Here is a 16,786-nt window from a genome sequence, read left to right on the forward strand (position 1 = left end):
CAACCAGCTGTCAAAACAAGCTGCTTTATGAACCACTAGTGAGGAGATAGCAACCTTTCTCCATTACCCAGAGAGAAAACAGCACCAGTGAAACCACAATGCTTTGTCTTTTTTCAAATAAACCAACTCAATCCCTTTTGTATTATTGTCTGTATGAAGTCTGTATGCTCAACAATATGATAACAGCCTACGGTCCTATTGAAGTCCAGTGAAACATAGAGCCAACTATAGGGTTTAGAGGCAGGTGGAGGTGCAGTATATCCGCTTCTGACCAGTCACAGTAATTAATAATTACCTGTGTGTTGTGGTTGTTGTTTACACAAGATGGTGAAATGAATCCTGGGAGGTTCATTTAAAAACTCATTATTTGGGGATTATAGCCAAGCACATCCTGTACAACATCGAGGATAATATTCCAATGTAGACAGTTTGTGGGTGTGTATGTTCTTGTGGAAAACTGCTGTGACCAAATGTTCCAGAGCAGCCTTTATAAGGGTCATCCCAGGTGAGGCATTGGCTTGAGAGGAAAGTAGAAGGCAAGTGGTGATCACTAAGCAGCTAAAGGTAGGTATTCAGTCCTTCTAACAGTTTCATTAGAGGAAACTCGTCTTAATTTCTACTAAGACTGTGTGTGCTGACTCTACAGTATGTGCTTTGTGACAGGAGGATGTGCAGGGATGAGACCCATGGACCACAGCATGCTGAAATGTCTCTTCTCCCTATTCTTGCTAACAGGTAAGATATTGGGCTCCATTTTACTCTTCTTAAAACAGGCGGCGAATTGCGCTAGAATAATGTCATCTTTGTTCCTATTAGCATATATGAAGTAAACAGTGTAAGACATTTTTATTATATGCGATTGCAAACTGCAATATTCATTTTTATTTGTCACAAACAGATTATATTATTAAAGTCATGAAAAAAGAAATGTACAATGAAAAATAAAATAAATATAACCTAGCTAACACATTTGGTTCCTTGGAAGTTGTGGGAATGTATGTTTTTGGTTTTACATTGGTTGTGGGAACGCAGCCATATGTTTCCTGACTGGTAAAACTGAACGTTTTTTAAATGTTCTGAGAGCAGAAGTGAAAATGTTGTCTGTTTTGAGAACATTTATTTTTAGGTTGCAGGAAGGTTCTGATAACATTTTACTCTGGTTCCTTGAACGTTTTCCTGGGAGTTATTTTTTATTATAATATCGAATATATTTTATTAAATATGCAGACAGATTAAAAGTAAGTTTGCATTGTAATGCTTCTGACAGCCAACTTTCTAGCTCTGTCCATAACTTTTGGACTTTATATTATTCCCAGAAAGCATGGATTATTGAGTCATTGTTAGTTTTACCCTTAAGACATGACTGAATTTGTGAATTTTTTCTCTTGTATAATAAATTCTATACTTTAGTTTATACTGGATTAAGCATACATTTTCACTAACTGTAATTTCGTTAGTTAAGCTCCAACATTCCCTCCATCTTGTGCCAACATCAGTTCTTTTTAAGCCTTGGTTCCAATAATTTATATACACTGCTCAAAAAAATAAAGGGAACACTAAAATAACACATCCTAGATCTGAATGAATGAAATAATCTTATTAAATACTTTTTTCTTTACATAGTTGAATGTGCTGACAACAAAATCAAAAATAATCAATGGAATTCCAATTTATCAACCCATGGAGGTCTGGATTTGGAGTCACACTCAAAATTAAAGTGGAAAACCACACTACAGGCTGATCCAACTTTGATGTAATGTCCTTAAAACAAGTCAAAATGAGGCTCAGTAGTGTGTGTGGCCTCCACGTGCCTGTATGACCTCCCTACAATAGAAAATAAAGGAAAGCCGCACACTCTAAGAGCTCAGATGCAAAAATTTAATAACCAACGTTTCGACAGCGAAGCTGTCTTCATCAGGGTATCACAAACACTGAGAGATGAGTCATTTATATAGTGTCAAGACACACAGGTGTTTGTAATCATGGCCAAGTATGGCCTAATATCATTGGTTAACTCATATTTAAAAAAATGGCATACAAAGAACATACAAAAAGACAAACAAATGGATAGCATACGATCATAGCATTTGTAGTCTAAAATGTATCTAACAAACAATTACAATGGCAAAATCACAATAATCACAAGAATGGCTTCAGATCAAAGTCTATGTTGAGACCGAAGGGAGCAAGGGTCTTTAAATTAAAGATCCAGGCAGCCTCTCGTTTTAACAATAAATTATCTAGGTCACCCCCTCTCCTCGGGAGGGTGACATGTTCAATGCCCTGTAATGTCCTTAAAACAAGTCAAAATGAGGCTCAGTAGTGTGTGTGGCCTCCACGTGCCTGTATGACCTCCCTACAATGCCTGGGCATGCTCCTGATGAGGTGGCGGATGGTCTCCTGAGGGATCTCCTCCCAGACCTGGACTAAAGCATTCGCCAACTCCTGGACAGTCTGTGGTGCAACGCGGCGTTGGTGGATGGAGCGAGACATGATGTCCCAGATGTGCTCAATTGGATTCAGGTCTGGGGAACAGGCGGGCCAGTCCATAGCATCAATGCCTTCCTCTTGCAGGAACTGCTGACACACTCCAGCCACATGAGGTCTAGCATTAGGAGGAACCCAGGGCCAACCGCACCGGCATATGGTCTCACAAGCGGTCTGAGGAGCTCATCTTGGTACCTAATGGCAGTCAGGCTACCTCTGGCGAGCACATGGAGGGCTGTGCAGCCCCCCAAAGAAATGCCACCCCACACCATGACTGACACACCGCCAAACCGGTCATGCTGGAGGATGTTGCAGGCAGCAGAGCGTTCTCCACGGTGTCTCCAGACTCTGTCACGTCTGTCACATGTGCTCAGTGTGAACCTGCTTTCATCTGTTAAGAGCACAGGGCGCCAGTGGCGAATTTGCCAATCTTGGTGTTCTCTGGCAAATGCCAAACGTCTTGCACGGTGTTGGGCTGTAAGCACAACCCCCACCTGTGGACGTCGGGCCCTCATACCACCCTCATGGAGTCTGTTTCTTACCGTTTGAGCAGACACATGCACATTTGTGGCCTGCTGGCGGTCATTTTGCAGGGCTCTGGCAGTGCTCCTCCTGCTCCTCCTTGCACAAAGGCGGAGGTAGCGGTCCTGCTGCTGGGTTGTTGCCCTCCTACGGCCTCCTCCACGTCTCCTGATGTACTGGCCTGTCTCCTGGTAGCACCTCCATGCTCTGGACACTATGCTGACAGACACAGCAAACCTTCTTTCCCCAGCTCGCATTGATGTGCCATCCTGGATGAGCTGCACTACCTGAGCCACTTGTGTGGGTTGTAGACTCAGTCTCATGCTACCACTAGAGTGAAAGCACCGCCAGCATTCAAAAGTGACCAAAACATCAGCCAGGAAGCATAGGAACTGAGAAGTGGTCTGTGGTCACCACCTGCAGAACCATTCCTTTATTGGGGGTGTCTTGCTAATTGCCTATAATTTCCACCTGTTGTCTATTCCATTTACACAACAGCATGTGAAATTTATTGTCAATCAGTGTTGCTTCCTAAGTGGACAGTTTGATTTCACAGAAGTGTGATTGACTTGGAGTTACATTGTGTTGTTTAAGTGTTCCCTTTATTTTTTTGAGCAGTGTATATATTTTAAGAGATTGCCAGTTGGATATGCTCTCTCCAAGGTTTTGTATATCTTATATCATATGAACATCATTTTCTGACTCATATAGATTCCCTCAGGGTTGCTCTGATGTCCAAATGATTTCAAATCTAAATTTCGTGATATGTAAAATTTTAAGTTGCATGTATTTGAAAATATCTACATTGGTCAGTCCAAAATTGCATTTGAATTCTGCCATGGAAATAAATATATTTCCTGTTACCAAGTCATTTTATCAAATCAAATCATTTTATGGTTTGCATTCCTTTAGATTTCCATATGGACCAATTTATCGGTGAATTCTGAAAAGCTATCCAAGGATTGTTCCATAGGGTTGTATTTTTAGGGAGTAATATTGCTTCTTGTAAAATACGTTTAATTTTCTTCTATATTGTTATATTGTTCTGAACTATGAAGTTGTTAATGTTCTTAGCTTTATCCTTTGAAAATAGACCAAAAAAATAAAAAATATTCTTGGGATGAGGATGCACATATTTTTTACTCATATAACAGACCCCATTTCAAAGGTAACAAGCACTCATTAAGATCAGGTGTGGCCAATTAGTGGGCACAGCCAACACACCTGAACACACTTTACAAGGTAGAAGATAGAGTTTTGTTGATGCTGAGAACGAAATCTATATGTTTTTAGATAACATTCTCTGAACGTTGCAACAATTTTCTTGTGGTTTTTATAGGAAGTTCTTAACTTTCTGAGAATGGATTGTATTTTTTTAAATTATTACTTTTTCAGAAAAGTTGTGGGAAGGATGTATGCAAAATAACCATAGGACAATCGTGCACTTACCAAGCTCTAAAAAACATATTGTTCTCAGAATGTAACTGATAATGGACTAGTGATAAGAGTATCAGGTTTAGATACAGTGCACTATATAGAGAGCATAATCACTTTTCACAGTGAGTCACTACTTTGAAGACATGCAACAACCTTATCCCATTTCATTTTGACTGTGTAAGTAATTTACTGTACTGTGTTGAACTATTGGTAAGCCTATTTGGCTCCTAGAAAAGCGCTATATAAATCCAATATTATATTCTGAAATTAAATACCCATCTCTGGTTCCACAGTATCTGCATCAGGCACTCTATCCAACGCAGCCATTACTACTATCCAAACACTATCTAATACAGCCAGTGCAAACCAACCATCCAACACAGCCACTTCATCCAGTGTAACCACACCATCCTGTACGACCCGTCGATGTCTGGCCAGCATGCTGATTGCGAAAGAAGCTCTGAGTCAGCCACAGTCTCCATCATGCATCTCAATTATCCGTGTGCCGTTAATAGTGTACGAAACTCTGTCTGTCGTAAGTCACTTTCTGTTCCTTTTAATTGAGTTTTGTACAATGTGATAAGTTTCAGAGATAACCTATTGACATTTCTATCATTATGTGATGAATTATTTTCTTCCTAATAGGACACACAAAACCTCTGCTTCGAGAGTCGTCTGGAAGTCCTGCTGGTAAGTACACTCTTAGGGGGAAAAAAAGGTGCTATAATCTAAAATGGTTCTCCGGCTGTCTTCATAGGAGAACGTTTTGAAGAACCCTATTTGATTCCAGGTAGAACCCTTTTGGGTTCAATGTAGAACCCTTTACACAGAGGGTTTGACCTGGAACCAAAAAGTGTTTTCCTATGGGGACAACCGAAGAACCCTTTTGGAACCCCTTTTTCTAAGAGGGTAGGCACAAAACATCCAGCGAAACATTCAAGTAAATGTAACATTTTGTAATCATACTCATTATGATTGTAAACTACAGTCTTGGGAAGACCCTGACTTATCATGGGCCAATCAGTCTATCATCATGATATGGTGGTCCTGCCTGTCAGCAAAATCTGGACTCCTGAACTCCATGTGACTAATGGGTGAGTCCACTTATAACAGAATACAATAACTTATGTATGTTTAATTATAATTTTTCATTTAGATTTTATAACATTAGTTATAAATAGCGAGTGAAACATGGACAGAATTAGACAGTATTAATATGTTTTAAGTGGCCAAATGTTTAGGTGTGACAGTTTAGTAGATCAATCTTCAGTTGTCTGTCCTCAACCTCTCATGTCTAAAGAGTGCAAACAAAGATGAAGCACGGCAACAAGGATTTGCTGGTGCACAGCAACGGGACTATAGAGCACATGGTCATCATGAACACTGTGGTGGGCTGTGAGGTCAAACTGTACAATTACCCCTTCGCTTCAGATTTCTGTGCCATAGCCCTTAATGTGTGGGCAATTAGTGGTAAGTGCATCATTTCAAACCTCATTTTGTCTGCTAAATGGCTCTTGCACACAATTATTTACCAAAGCTCTTACTAACCAAAAACAACAAACCAATATTTTTCTGTCTGTATAGCCTAATGCAATTTAGTATATAATGCATTTCACTTTATTTGTCATCTTTGGAATTTTCTATGCATCCTGACTGTCTAGCATTTATTTTGGTGCTTGTTAGTGGGCTGGACACAGTGGGGCCATACTTAAGAACATTATAATTATTATTTTTTTTGTAAAAATTTAAGCAAAACCCGTTTCTGTCCCTGGTCCTGCCCAGTATAGTAATCATCTTGGCTGATGTGGGCAGCTTCGCCCTGCCGCTGGGAGAGAGCAAGCACATCCCCTTCAAGGTTAAACTGGTTCTCAGCGTCATCATGTTCCTCAACATCCTCAAGGACCTTCTGCCCGGAGGAGGCCAGTGCAGCCCCATCATCCGTGAGTGTCCTGTGTGTAATGCACCAGAATGAAACAGCATTTTGTTATAAACGGTGTGTATGTATTGGAGTTATAGAGCGACTGCGCCAAAAAACAAATAATTACTTTTGTAAACGTCCAGTCAGAAAAATGTATTCTATTGTAAAAATTGACTACAAAGTGTAAAAAGGAAACATTTTGTCATAAAATCAGCCTCTTCCAAAACTGAGTTTGGTACCTAAGTGTGTCAGAGTAAATTAAGATTGGGCTTGGATTCCAATCATGTCATCAATTCATGCCTCCTTTTGCCCCGGTGGCACCGTGTTTGTGGAAGATTGGGCAAGTTTTTTATTTATTTTATTTATATTTTTTATTTCACCTTTATTTAACCAGGTAGGCAAGTTGAGAACAAGTTCTCATTTACAATTGCGACCTGGCCAAGATAAAGCAAAGCAGTTCGACAACATACAAAAACACAGAGTTACACATGGAGTAAAACAACATACAATCAATGATACAGTAGAAAAAAATAAGACTATACAATGTGAGCAAATGATGTGAGATAAGGGAGGTAAAGGCAAAAAAAAGTCCATGGTGGCAAAGTAAATAAAGTATAGCAATAAAACACTGGAATGGTAGATTTGTTATTTGAAGAAAGTTCAAAGTTAAAATATAAATAATATGGTGCAAAGGAGCTAAATAAATAAAATAAATAAATACAGTATGGGAAGAGGTAGTAGTTTGGGCTAAATTATAGATGGGCTATGTACAGGTGCAGTGATCTGGGAGCTGCTCTGATAGCTGGTGCTTAAAGCTAGTGAGGGAGATAAGTGTTTCCTATTTCAGAGATTTTTGTAGTTCGTTCCAATCATTGGCAGCAGAGAACTGGAAGGAGAGACGACCAAAGGAGGAGTTGGCTTTAGGGGTGACCAGAGAGATATACCTGCTGGAGCACGTGCTACAGATGGGTGCTGCTATGGTGACCAGTGAGCGGAGATAAGGGGGGACTTTACCTAGCAGGGTCTTGTAGATGACCTGGAGCCAATGTGTTTGGCGACGATTATGAAGCGAAGGCCAGCCAACGAGAGCGTACAGGTCGCAGTGGTGGGTAGTATATGGGGCTTTGGTGACAAAACGGATGGCACTGTGATAGACTGCATCCAGCTTGTTGAGTAGGGTATTGGAGGCTATTTTGTAAATGACATTGCCGAAGTCGAGGATTGGTAGGATGGTCAGTTTTACGAGGGTATGTTTGGCAGCATGAGTGAAGGATGCTTTGTTGCGAAATAGGAAGCCTATAGGAATTTGGATTGGAGATGGAGATGATTGATGTGAGTCTGGAAGGAGAGTTTACAGTCTAACCAGACACCTAGGTATTTGTAGTTGTCCACAAATTCTAAGTCAGAACCGTCCAGAGAAGTGATGCTGGACAGGCGGGCAGGTGCAGGCAGCGATCGGTTGAAGAGCATGCATTTAGTTTTACTTGTTTTGCATGGCCTGGTGCCCCTGGTGGGTGGAGATTTCTCCAATGTGGTCCTGTGTAGCTCAGTTGGTAGAGCATGGTGCTTGCAATGCCAAGTTTGTGGGTTCGATTCACATGGGGGACCAATATGGAGAAAAGAAATCTGAAAATGTATGAACTCATTACTGTAAATTGCTCTGGATAAGAGCATCTACTAAACATGTAAAATGCAATTGACTAGTAGGAAATTAACCAATGGAATGGTCGAAAAGGAGCAAATCCCGCCCACCTGGGGAACTAGGCCATGTCAAATTACTCATATTTCCTCATGCACTAAGAAAGTCTCCTTCAGACAATACGGTGTAGATGGGAGGTCTGCCACATATTATGTTTGGCAGGAGCTTGATGTGCAATGCACATTGATCGCAAAATACTCTAGTGAAAATGGGCTTCCATAAAGTTGTTCAACAATCTTGGGCAGGATATGGATTAACTGTTACATTTACATTTACGTCATTTAGCAGACGCTCTTATCCAGAGCGACTTACAAATTGGTGCATTCGCCTTATGATATTCAGTGGAACAACCACTTTACAATAGTACATCTATATATTTTTTTGGGGGGGAGGGTTAGAAGGATTACTTTATCCTATCCCAGGTATTCCTTAAAGAGGTGGGGTTTCAGGTGTCTCCGGAAGGTGGTGATTGACTCCGCTGTCCTGGCGTCGTGAGGGAGCTTGTTCCACCATTGGGGTGCCAGAGCAGCGAACAGTTTTGACTGGGCTGAGCGGGAACTGTGCTTCCTCAGAGGTAGGGAGGCGAGCAGGCCAGAGGTGGATGAACGCAGTGCCCTTCTTTTGGTGTAGGGACTGTTCAGAGCCTGAAGGTACGGAGGTGCCGTTCCCCTCACAGCTCCGTAGGCAAGCACCATGGTCTTGTAGCAGATGCGAGCTTCAACTGGAAGCCAGTGGAGTGTGCGGAGGAGCGGGGTGACGTGAGAGAACTTGGGAAGGTTGAACACCAGACGGGCTGCGGCGTTCTGGATGAGTTGTAGGGGTTTAATGGCACAGGCAGGGAGCCCCGCCAACAGCGAGTTGCAGTAATCCAGACGGGAGATGACAAGTGCCTGGATTAGGACCTGCGCCGCTTCCTGTGTAAGGCAGGGTCGTACTCTGCGAATGTTGTAGAACATGAACCTACAGGATCGGGTCACGGCCTTGATGTTAGCGGAGAACGACAGGGTGTTGTCCAGGGTCACGCCAAGGCTCTTAGCACTCTGGGAGGAGGACACAATGGAGTTGTCAACCGTGATGGCGAGATCATGGAACGGGCAGTCCTTCCCCGGGAGGAAGAGCAGCTCCGTCTTGCCGAGGTTCAGCTTGAGGTGGTGATCCGTCATCCACACTGATATGTCTGCCAGACATGCAGAGATGCGATTCGCCACCTGGTTATCAGAAGGGGGAAAGGAGACGATTAATTGTGTGACGTCTGCGTAGCAATGATAGGAGAGACCATGTGAGGATATGACAGAGCCAAGTGACTTGGTGTATAGTGAGAATAGGAGAGGGCCTAGAACTGAGCCCTGGGGGACACCAGTGGTGAGAGCACGTGGTGCGGAGACGGATTCTCGCCACTCCACCTGGTAGGAGCGACCTGTCAGGTAGGACGCAATCCAAGAGTGAGCGGCGCCGGAGATGCCCAACTCGGAGAGGGTGGAGAGGAGGACCTGATGGTTCACAGTATCAAAGGCAGCAGATAGGTCTAGAAGGATGAGAGCAGAGGAGAGAGAGTTAGCTTTAGCAGTGCAGAGAGCCTCCGTGACACAGAAGAGCAGTCTCAGTTGAATGACCGGTCTTGAAACCTGACTGATTTGGATCAAGAAGGTCATTCTGAGAGAGATAGCAAGAGAGCAGGCCAAGGATGGCACGCTCAAGAGTTTTGGAGAGAAAAGAAACAAGGGATACTGGTCTGTAGTTGTTGACATCGGAGGGATTGAGTGTTGGTTTTTTGAGAAGGGGTGCAACTTTCGCTCTCTTGAAGACGGAAGGGACGTAGCCAGCAGTCAAGGATGAGTTGATGAGGGAGGTGAGGTAAGGGAGAAGGTCTCCGGAAATGGTCTGGAGAAGACAGGAGGGGATAGGGTCAAGCAGGCAGGTTGTTGGGCGGCCGGCCATCACAAGTCGCAACATTTAATCTGGAGAGAGAGGGGAGAAAGAGGTCAAAGCACAGGGTAGGGCAATGTGAGCAGGACTAGCAGTGTCGTTTGACTTAGCAAACGAGGATCGGATGTCGTCAACCTTCTTTTCAAAATGGTTGACGAAGTCATCCGCAGAGAGGGAGGAGGGGGGAAGGGGAGGAGGATTCAGGAGGGAGGAGAAGGTGGCAAAGAGCTTCCTAGGGTTAGAGGCAGATGCTTGGAATTTAGAGTGGTAGAAAGTGGCTTTAGCAGCCGAAACAGAGGAAGAAAATGTAGAGAGGAGGGAGTGAAAAGATGCCAGGTCCGCAGGGAAGCTAGTTTTCCTCCATTTCCACTCGGCTGCCCGGAGCCCTGTTCTGTGAGCTCGCAATGAGTCATCAAACCACGGAGCAGGAGGGGAGGACCGAGCCGGCCGGGAGGATAGGGGACATAGAGAGTCAAAGGATGCAGAAAGGGAGGAGAGGAGGGTTGAGGCAGAATCAGGAGATTGGTTGGAGAAGGATTGAGCGGAGGGAAGAGATGATAGGATGGAAGAGGAGAGAGTAGCAGGAGAGAGAGAGAGAGAGAGAGAGAGCGAAGGTCGCGACGGCGCAATACCATCTGAGTAGGGGCAGAATGAGTAGTGTTGGAGGAGAGCGAGAGGGAAAAGGATACAAGGTAGTGGTCGGCGACTTGGAGGGGAGTTGCAGTGAGATTAGTAGAAGAACAGCATCTAGTAAAGATGAGGTCAAGTGTATTGCCTGCCTTGTGAGTAGGGGGGGGGGGGGCGGTGAGAGGGTGAGGTCAAAAGAGTAGAGGAGTGGAAAGAAGGAGGCAGAGAGAAATTAGTCAAAGGTAGACGTAGGGAGGTTAAAGTCACCCAGAATTGTGAGGGGTGAGCCATCCTCAGGAAAGGAACTTATCAAGGCGTCAAGCTCATTGATGAACTCTCCAAGGGAACCTGGAGGGCGATAAATGATAAGGATGTTAAGCTTGAATGGGCTAGTGACTGTGACAGCATGGAATTCAAATGAGGAGATAGACAGATGGGTCAGGGGAGAAAGAGAGAATGTCCACTTGGGAGAGATGAGGATTCCAGTGCCACCACCCCGCTGACCAGATGCTCTCGGGGTATGCGAGAACACGTGGTCAGACGAGGAGAGAGCAGTAGGAGTAGCAGTGTTTTCTGTGGTAATCCATGTTTCCGTCAGCGCCAAGAAGTCGAGGGACTGGAGGGTAGCATAGGCTGAGATGAACTCTGCCTTGTTGGCCGCAGACCGGCAGTTCCAGAGGCTGCCTGAGACCTGGAACTCCACGTGGGTCGTGGGCGCTGGGACCACCAGGTTAGAGTGGCAGTGGCCATGTGGTGTGAAGCGTTTGTGTGGCCTGTGCAGAGAGGAGAGAACAGGGATAGACAGACACATAGTTGACAGGCTACAGAAGAGGCTACGCTAATGCAAAGGAGATTGGAATGAAAATGAACTAAACAACAGGGGAAACGAGAGAGCAGGGCCTCCCTCACTAACCATTCACTGAAACACTCAAATATAACTTTTCCAACTTCCACTTTAGAAATTATAATTGTTGTAAACTACAGTGGTTCAATGTTTCCAGGAATAGGCTCAAACTTAGTTTATTCAGCTAGATAACTTGGTACAGTATTCTTCCGTGAAACCCACCCAGTGCACCGTATCCTATGACGCCGTAGCTAACTAGCATCCAATAACACACGGTTAGCACCAATACTTGGTTACAACAAACTACCAATGGATCATTCGTGTCCGTGTCTAGTTCCTTTCATAACGCAGAAGTAATTAAACGTTGGCTGGCTAACACAAAGACAGTCCTGCTAGCTACACGAGTGGACTACACAACTCGAAAGTTCAGAAAGTTAAGTTTACGTTGCAAAAATCTTATTGACTAAAAATGATACAGTACTGCTAGCTGGTAGAGTTGGCTAGCTAGCAGTGGCTGTTACGTCTCATGCTAGCTACTACTTCTGTGGGCTGTCAACCCTCAAACCCGAGACTGCCTGGTGTTGTTGGTGACTTGTGGTGAGTTGGTTACACTAGCAAGCAAAGTTAGCTAGCTACATTATTTGATAATGCTAATGAGCCAGGCTAGCTATGACACTGTGATGTAACTAACAGTTATCTAAATACAAAGCTAACATTAGCAAGCTAGCTAACAGCTTTTTTAACTGCAAGATCAAGGGATCTTGATTGGCTATCAGGCCAGATCTTGCTAACTGTAGCCTATTCATCGCCATTTCAGGTTTGCTAGGATGTAGCCAGCTTGCTTTCAATAATCTTTCAATTCCAACTGGCAAGCCAAAAGATCCCTGCTAGTTAACATTAGCGAATGTTAGCTAGCTAGCTAACTAACTATACCTAATTTCAAGTCAGATTTGCAAATTAAGCAGCTAGCAATCTAGAAAAACAGGTAAAATTTATGAGATTTTACTGAGTTACAGTTTAAATAAGGAAATCAGTCAATTGAAATAAATTCATTAGGCCCTAATCTATGGATTTTACATGACTGGGAATACAGATATGCATCTGTTGGTCACAGATACTCTTTTGTTTTTTAAAGGTATGGATGTGGATCAGAAAACCAGTCAGTATCTGGTGTGACCACTATTTGCCTCATGCAGTGCGACACTCCTTCATAGAGTTGACCAGGCTGTTGATTGTGGCCTGTGGAATGTTGTCCTACTCTTCAATGGTTGTGCAAAGTTGCTGGATATTGTCGGGAACTGGAACATGCTGTTGGAACACATGTTGATCCAGAGCATCCCAAACATGCTCAATCGGTGACATGTCTGGTGAGTATGCAGGCCATGGAAGAACTGGGAAATGTTCAGCTTCAGGAATTGAGTACAGTGCAGATTCTTGCGACATGGGGCAGTGCATTATCATTCTGAAACATGGTGATGGCACGACAATGGGCCTCAGGATCTCGTCACGGTAACTCTGATTTCAAATTACCATCGATAAAATGCAATTGTGTTTGTCCGTAGCTTATGACTGCCCATACCATAACCCCACCTCCACCATGGGGCACTCTGTTCACAAAGTGGTAAACCGCTCATCCACACAACGCCAAACACGCTGTCTGCCATCTGCCCGGTACAGCTGAAACCAGGATTAATCCATGAAGTGCACACTTCTCCAGCGTGCCAGTGGCCATCGAAGGTATAGGATTTGCCCTATGAAGTCGGTTACGACGCCAGTCAGGTTAAGACCCTCGTAAAGACAACGAGCATGCAGATGCGTTTCCCTGAGATGGTTTCTGACAGTTTGTGCAGAAATTCTTCGGTTGTGCAAACCCACAGTTTCATCAGCTCTCCGGGTGGCTCGTCTCAGACCATTATGGGATCAGCCATCTTGCTTCAGGGTGAGATGTGGCGATATGCTGATATCTACAGTATCTAATGACGTTATGTCAAGTTCATAAACGCACTGCCAGACATGCACAGTACAACCTGTGATGTTCTATACTGACGCAACATGTAAAGTGTTGGTCCCATGTTTCATGAGCTAAAGTAAAAGATCCCAGAAACGTTCCATATACGCACAAAAAGCTTATTTCTATCAAATTGTATGCACACATTTGTTTACATCCTTGTTAGTGAGCATTTCTCCTTTGCCAAGATAATCCATCCACCTAACAGGTGTGGCATATAAAGAAGCTGATTAAACATAATCCCACAGGTGCACCTTGTGCTGGGGACAAAAGTCCACTCTAAAATGTGCAGTTTTGTCACAAAACACTGTTGTAGGACCGCTGAGCTGATTGAAGACCGCGGGCATTCAACTCGCAGTAGTTGATATCGTTTCCACAGTAACATGTATTTACATCACGTGAAGAAACTTTAAAACTAAGTTCCAAGGTACTTTCGCAGCAGGATTTTGTAGAACGAGTATCACATGAAGCATTCCAGACAATGGTTCTTGGCATACTTTTTATTTGACAGAGAAATATATGCTAGCCTAAGGTTAGATAGGCTAACCAGCTCCCCCCAGTTTGGCTAAACATATGGTCAATAAGAGTTTCTATTCACCTCTTCTTTTCTACTTTAGCCTACACACAGAACTGAATTGGATGACCATCTTGAGATGGCGAGTCACTCAGGTGGGGTGAAGTCCTCAACTTAAACTTCTCTCCATAGCAAAGCTAGCTTGCTGTCACTACACTAACGTTACTTCCCTGTTTTGTTATTGAATGGCAAAGACGCACCCACATCAAACAACAACAAAGACAACTTTTGTTTGGCTTCAGTCATGAACGCTAGCGTTTCTTAATGAGACAAATCTAAAACGAGGACAAATCAGGAAGTTCAGCCGCCCTTTAAGAATGTGCAGAAAGCTCACTCCACAGCTAGCTTGAAATGTTGTCACGGGAGCTATCAAATTGGATATTTTTCTATAGCTCAATTGCTAAAGAAGTTGTCAAGGAGGACGGCTGATGTGTGTTAGCGAGCAGACTTTCACTATTTCCAGCCCGGTATGTTACAGGACAGTAAAGGAAGCTATACTGTTAGCAGCACACTGATGTCGGTTTCATGTACACAGTACCTCTCTGCCACCATATAACACTCACACATTTCTCTCTCTCGTTGTTCTCCATAGGAAAGCACTTCTGTTTCTGTTTGGTCATCCTGGTGTTGAGCACGTTGCAGTCTATGGTGCTCACACGTCTGGCTAAGTGTGGAACTCTCTGGCCCTGCAGCCTCTCCAAGTCCAAAGACTCACTGCTTAAAGACACAGACAATGAAGAGGGTAAACTTTTTCATTCTTCTGTCATCTCAGTTACCCACAGAGCAAAATATATTTTCATGGTTTCCAAAGAAGACGTTAACAAACCTCCTTATTAGGGCTGTCAGAGTTAATCAGTTAACCTGTTATGGCTAGGGGGCAGTATTTTCACGGCCGGATAAAAAAACGTACCCGATTTAAATCTGATTATTACTCCTGCCCAGAAACTAGAATATGCATATAATTATTAGCTTTGGATAGAAAACACTCCAAAGTTTCTAAAACTGTTTGAATGGTGTCTGTGAGTATAACAGAACTCATTTGGCAGGCCAAAACCTGAGGAGATTCCATGCAGGAAGTGCCCTGTCTGACAATTTCTTGCCCTTCTTGATTATCTCTATCCAATACAGGGGATCTCTGCTGTTACGTGACACTTCCTACGGCTCCCATGGGCTCTCAGAAGGCGGCAAAAAGCTGAATCGTGGCTTTGCAGGCTCTGGCTGAAAAAAAGTAGCGCGTTTGGATAGTGGCTGCTCACAGTACTGTGAGACTCAGGCTCGTGCCCGAGTCGACCCCATGCTTTATTTTCTTTCATCTTTTTACCTAAACGCAGATTCCCGGTTGGAATATTATCACTTTTTTACGAGAAAAATGGCATAAAAATGGATTTTAAACAGCGGTTGACATGCTTCGAAGTACGGTAATGGAATATTTAGAAATCTTTTGTCACGAAATGCGCCATGCTCATGACCCTTATTTACACTTCGGATAGTGTCTTGAACGCACGAACAAAACGCCGCTATTTGGATATAACAATGGATTATTTTGAACCAAACCAACATTTGTTATTGAAGTAGCAGTCCTGGGAGTGCATTCTGACGAAGAACACCAAAGGTAATCAAACTTTTCTAATAGTAAATCGGAGTTTGGTCAGGGCTAAACTTGGTGGGTGTCTAAATAGCTAGCCGTGATGGCTGGGCTATCTACTCAGAATATTGCAAAATGTGCTTTCACCGAAAAGCTAATTTAAAATCGGACACCTCGATTGCACAAAGGAGTTCTGTATCTATAATTGTTATGTTTTTTGTGAACGTTTATCGTGAGTAATTTAGTAAATTCACCGGAGGTTTATTAATGTAAAAAGCTGTTTTTTTTTTTATATAAATATGAACTTGATTGAACAAAATATGCATGTATTGTATAACATAATGTCCTAGGTGTGTCATCTGATGAAGATCATCAAAGGTTAGTGCTGCATTTAGCTGTGGTTTTGTTTTTTGTGACATTATATGCTAGCTTGAAAAATGGGTGTCTGATTATTTCTGGCTGGGTACTCTGCTGACATAGTCTAATGTTTTGCTTTCTCTGTAAAGCCTTTTTGAAATCGGACAGTGTGGGTAGATAAAGGAGAGTCTTGTCTTTAAAATGCTGTAAAATAGTCATATGTTTGAAAAATTGAAGTTTTTGTATTTTTGAGGAATTTGTAATTCGCGCCACGCCTATCATTGGATATTGGAGCAGGTGTTCCGCTAGCGGAACGTCTAGATGTAAGAGGTTTTAGCTCAAGTTAACATTTTTATACTTTAGTCCACAATATTTTTTTATTTACTATTAATCGCATTGTCTGAGTGTTGAATACACTGAAAACATCCCAAATACATAATCTATACCGCAAAAATCTACAATACCATGTAAAAACAAGTTGACATTGAGATGAAATAAAATGTCCTTTCTCAATTGACCAAATTTTTACTAACTGTTACAATAGACAGAATCAAGACGTCAATATTGTTAATGTTTCTTTGTATGAAAAATCATAAAATTACATCTCACTTTGGAATGTATTTCCCCCCCCAGTTAATTGTTTGACAGCCCTAGTCTTTATGCAACCATTTATAACCTGACCATGATGTCTAATGACTTTATTGCAACTAGTCTACATTAAGGGGGTACCCCATTAAAATATATGCGTATAGGGGGAATTTAAACCATTTACTGACAGTGTTACTGTTTGAGAGTTTTTTTA

The 16,786-nt window shown here is 42.9% G+C and overlaps 1 long non-coding RNA gene across 1 annotated transcript; it reads left to right on the forward strand.

The window, feature by feature from the left end:
- Nucleotides 1-444: 444 nt before the first annotated feature.
- LOC106602060 (uncharacterized) lies at nt 445-6,381 on the forward strand. Its single transcript, XR_006770157.2, has 5 exons — nt 445-564; nt 664-735; nt 4,740-4,981; nt 5,092-5,136; nt 5,435-6,381. It is a non-coding gene; the product is annotated as an uncharacterized LOC106602060 (long non-coding RNA).
- The last annotated feature ends 10,405 nt before the right edge of the window (nt 6,382-16,786 follow it).

Source organism: Salmo salar, chromosome 06 (genome assembly GCF_965601325.2).
Source record: "Salmo salar chromosome 06, fSalSal1, whole genome shotgun sequence".
NCBI lineage: Eukaryota > Metazoa > Chordata > Actinopteri > Salmoniformes > Salmonidae > Salmo > Salmo salar.